This window comes from Cynara cardunculus (genome assembly GCF_001531365.2).
Source record: "Cynara cardunculus var. scolymus isolate 2C chromosome LG 9, CcrdV1, whole genome shotgun sequence".
Lineage (NCBI taxonomy): Eukaryota > Viridiplantae > Streptophyta > Magnoliopsida > Asterales > Asteraceae > Cynara > Cynara cardunculus.
This window is the reverse complement of record NC_037536.1, coordinates 10,557,381-10,562,972: the sequence shown is the minus strand read 5'-3', so window position 1 is coordinate 10,562,972 and position 5,592 is coordinate 10,557,381.

Sequence of the window (5,592 nt, the reverse complement as noted above, 5' to 3'; positions counted from 1 at the left end):
AAGGACTTATTTAACATGTTTTGGAATGTTCAAGGACTTATTTGTTCCAAAAAAAAGTTTAAGGACTTAATCATTCCAAATAAGAAAGTTCATTGGTTTTTATTGTACTTTTCCCTAATTTATTTATACAATAAGGGAGTGTTTGAGATTGCTTATTTTATTTATTTATTGTCTTATTTCAGTTTGGTATCGGTGATAAGCTAATACCTAGTGTTTAGATAAGAAAAAAGAAAACTGCTTATACCGATGCCAAACTGGTAATAAACAGTTTTTGATAAGTTAATCCGTTCTGACTTATGAAAAACTGTTTATTATCAGTTTACCATTTTAACCTTATTACCCTTTATACCTATCTTTTTTCCTTCATATAACATCGATCTCAATCTTCTCCCTTCTCCATATAACAACATCAATCTTCTCTCTGTCCTTTTTGGTCATTTTACAAATATAAGCAAAATTTGTCAAACACTAAAAAACAACTTATCAGCTTATTGCAGTTTGGTACCGCTATAAGCTAATTCAAACACTTTTTACAAAACTCCAGTTTGATACCACATAAGTTAATAAACACTTTTACAAAAAAGCATAAGTTGTTTTAAATAAGCAATCCCAAACACCCCCTAAACTACAGGAGGAACACAAATAGATTGAATAAATAATAATGGAAGGATCCAAAAAATATTTATACTTAAAATCTTAATGAACTAGAAATGCTTTACTTTATCGAAAAGAAAAGCTCAAGAGCCAAGGCCCCTATAGCTATCCGCCCCTATTTTATTTTTAAAATTATAAGATGGTCATCATAGTTTAGAAAACGTTTGAACTTTGTTTTTTATTTAACAAGTGTTAAAAAGTTTAGTTAAATGGGAGGCATTTGACAAAAATTATTAAAAACCATTTTTTATATATGAAGTATTGTTTATTGATATATATTACTTAAAATTTAAGAGTACAAGTAAATTGTGTGTAAATATAATTTATTAAAACTTCATGTTTGAATTCGTATAATTAACTTCAGATAAAAAAAATAAGATTAGAATAATTATTGAATTATAACAAAATACTTAATTATTATCCTTATAAAAAATTATATTATTAAACTAAAAATAAAAAATAAATTAAAGAAATAAAAAAACGAGAATTACTAATTTCAAATTTAATAAGAAAAAATATCGTGTATCGTTATTTACATGTAACTAGAAAGTACACGTACAATGCATCAAGACACATCTTGATTTCAATGTTTCATTTTATTTTTTATCTATGTCAATATAATACAGTTTTATGTGGTTTTGAGAAAGCGATAATATTTTTATTTTTGAATAAGATATAATTTAAAAATATCATAAAAAAATTTAAAATATATATCAATATTAGTATCAAATTAACTATTTAAAAGTTCTAATTTTTTATAGTTTCTTTAATTCAAAATTTTTATTATAATTTAATTTAACGTAACGAAATAGTTTAATTTAGTACATAATAATATAATTCTTTATAAAGATAATCATTAAGTATTCTGTTAGAACTCAATTATTATCCTAATTATATTTTAAAAAAATTTATATTTAAAATGAGATGTTTATCCTGTATTTGATTATGTATTTGCAGTTAGTTACACGAATTCAAAGATAGAACTTTAATAAGTTGTATCTACGCACAATTTACTTGTAATCTTGAATTCTAAAACAATATGCATTAATAAACAGTACTTCATGTATAAAAAAATGATTTTTATGAGTTTTTGTCAAATATTTTATAATATAATATAAATATAAAATTTTATAAATAAAATATATTTATTTATAAGAAACCTCTAAATTTATAATAGTTTTAAATGATGGAAAATAGTCATCATATTTTGAAAAAATGCATATTTTTCGAAATTAATTTTCTAATCAAGTGATGTTTAATTGGCCACGTGTTATTGGGAAAATATTTCTGGTTGCTTAAAAAATAAAAACTCAGAAAAATATATTTTAATTAAAAGAAAAGTTAAACGAGAAAGTCTAAAGCATTTATTTTTGACAGTTTTTCTTGCATTATTATTTTAAAATAAAACAAAAAACTTTAAAATTTTGCAAAAAGAAAATGCATTAAAGTCTGAAGTGTTTTTTTCTTGGATACATTTAATTAGGGATGTAAATGAACCGAAACAAATTCGACTGGAAGTTCGTTTATGTTCGTTTATTTAATAAATGAATGGATATGAACTAATTTTTTGTTCGTTTAGTTAAACGAACATGAACAAAAGTCTTGTTCGTTCATTTATGTTCATGAACGCTCGTTCATTTACGTTCGATTATATATTAAATTTAATATATAATCTTTTATTTATTTAATTTCAATTCAAATAAAATTTATTTAAGTTTTAACTTATTTAAATTTTATCATCATTTTGTCTTATTTGAAATTTTTACCTTTTCATTTTTGTCAAATGACGATGATGATTTATTTTGTTTTTTTTTTTGTTCAAATGATGATGGTGATTTGTTTTTTTCTTCTTTAAATGATGATGGTGATTGTTTTGTGTATGTTTAAACTATGGATAATTGGTGTGTAATAGTTAATTGAATGACAAGTAGTGGTATTCGTTTGTTTATCTTCGTTTAGGCTTATTCATTTAGACATGTTCGTTCATTTAGCATGTTAACGAACATAAACGGACACGAACACATTTGATTTCTAAACGAACGAACACGTACACAAAGATTTTCGTTCGTTTACCGTTTCATGTATGTTCGATGTGTTTACATCCCCAACTTTAATACCTAAGCTAGCTTATTAGTTGGGCATTAATTGTATTATAATTGCACTAGTACATTGTTTGGCCGACCTAAACCGCTCAGACCATGTTCAACGCTTGTGCTAAAATAAAGAGAAAACAAGCGGATTTTAACAATTTCTTGCACGTCATCTTGTATATTAAAATAGAGAAAAACGAAGAGAATTGTAAAATTTTTATTAAAAAATAAATAAGTGTCAAAAATAAGACGTATTTATAATAAAATTTTAGGAGATAATAATAATATTTTATTAAATATATTGAATATAGTCAATGTTAGAATTGCTAAAATAGAGTAGTTGTTGGAATTGAATATAATTTTTTTAGAGATTTTGACTTTTAATACTTTATTTTAGAAAAAATAAAGTTAGTTTATTTTTTTGATTATACGTTTGGGTGGAGATAAACCAACTTACTAAAATGCTAGTTGGATTAGTTTTTTAGAAGTACTAGTGTGGGAACCGTACGTTGTGCGGTAGCATGAGTACTTTGGTTAATGATCTGAAGATTGTCTATATAAATATATGTTAGTTGCTAACAGAATCATCAACAAATAGTATTCAAATAATCCGAAAAAGTTAATAACATCTAATTAGTGAAATTTTAATATACATATACACACACGCACATATATATACACACACACACACATATATATATAGAGAGAGAGATATATATATATATATATATATATATATATATTTGTTTAGAAATAAAGTTATAAAATTAAATAAAATTAGTAATAATAACGACGGGAGTGTGGATAATTTATACATTGTTTGTTTGATTGATGGTGAATATTTTTTTAAAAAGAGGATGATACATATGTCGATTTTTATTAAAAAAATAAATAAGTGTACGTCTAAACCACACACGGTAACTAATTATATGTATAAAAAATGTGGTAAATAGAAACTTAGTCTATAAATAATAGGAAAAGAAATTAACTGGTCATTAATATAGATAATAATTCATTATTATAAGACAAATGATGTCTACAAATAACAAAACAAATACTCCCTCTGTCCCAAAATAAATGTCCCGGTTTCAATTTTAGTTTGTCCCAAAGTAAGTGTCCATTTTCAAAAAGTAATGTCTATTATAAGATAAGAATTCATTAATCTTTCAATTATGAATGATAGAATTGTCGTTTAGTTAATTAAAAAGTGTAATGATTACACAGTTATAAAATTGTGGATATGTATTTTGGGACATAAACATGTACTAATACAAATTTCAAAGTACAAATCAATAAACATATGTTTTCAATACTAATTAGTAAATGTTATTTACTATCATTAATATTCTAATTAGTATGTTGATGATATATATATATATATATATATATATACTATATTATAAAGCATTTGATAAAAACTCTAAACCATTTTTATGCATGAAATATTATTTATTGATACATATTACTTAAAATTCAAGATTACAAAGAAATTGTGCATAAGTACAACTTATTAAAGCTTCATGTTTGAATTCGTGTAACTAACTTCAGATAAACATAATCAAATAGAGGATAAACATTTCATTTTAAATATAAAAAAACTAAAATATAATTAGAATAATTATTGAGTTCTAACAAAATACTTAATTATTATATTTATAAAAAATTATATTATTAAACCAAAAATAAAAAAATGAATTAGAGAAATACACAAAAAAGAAGAAAATTTAAATAGTTAGTTTGGTACTAATATCAATATCTTTTTTTATTTTTTTTATGATATTTTCATATTTATATTTTATTCAAAAATAAAAACATTATCGCTTTCTGAAAACCACATAAAACCGTATTATAACATCGATTAAGACAAAAAAAAAAGCTAAAATTGAGATGTATCTCGATATACAGAGAGAGAAAGGTTGCATTTTATATGTTCGAAGTCAATGTAAATTAATAAATATTGATTAGTTAATGTTATTTATTGTCACTAAATTTTAAATTGTAAGAAAGAAAGGAACAAATTGATATAACGTAAATTAAAAAAGTATAATAAATTGATCTATATATAAAAATGATTGTTATAAGTTTTTCTTGATTTATATATTAAAAAGTTTATGCACACATATATTAAAATATTAAAATTATTAAAAATTATTTTTTTAGCAATTATATTTATATATATATATACTAGTGGTATACCCGTGCGATGCAGCGCGGGTGAATCACAATTCTGAAACATTAGTTTATCCTTGAATTATAAGTTTGTGTTGTTATTTTACTGGTCAACTAATATATAAAGTTGAAGTTTAATACGATGTATTAACAAGATCGAATGGAAAATAATTGCACACATATTGGGTTTCTAAACCCATATACTCAGAACTCATTACAAAAATTTGAATTTAAATTTAGTTGAAGTCTCAGAAAACCTCCAAAAGTTTGAGACCATGAAACATTTTTTGGAAGATGCTTTACCGGATCTAAAGCTAAAAAAGGAGAAAATAGAGATGGAAGGAATAAAGCAAAACTAAGACTTTCGGTTTCGGTTACAAAATACTCAATAAACCACAAGTCAACATCACAAGACACCTTTCCTTGTTGTGCAACCTGCAACTTTGGCTTTTGCATTTTGTAGATAGATGCAAGAGACTACGATACCACAACTTATTATTAGGTGGTCATTCGAGATGATAACCCTTTTTTGCTGCCATAAAACAACAATTTAAGATAAAGTCAAGATCATTTATTAATGACAAAGTTTTACCCTCCAAATTCTTTCATATTCACCAATCTTTTAAATCAGAGAGAAAGAAGCCCTTCACTTCTCATTTCTTTGTCTGCTTTAAATTGG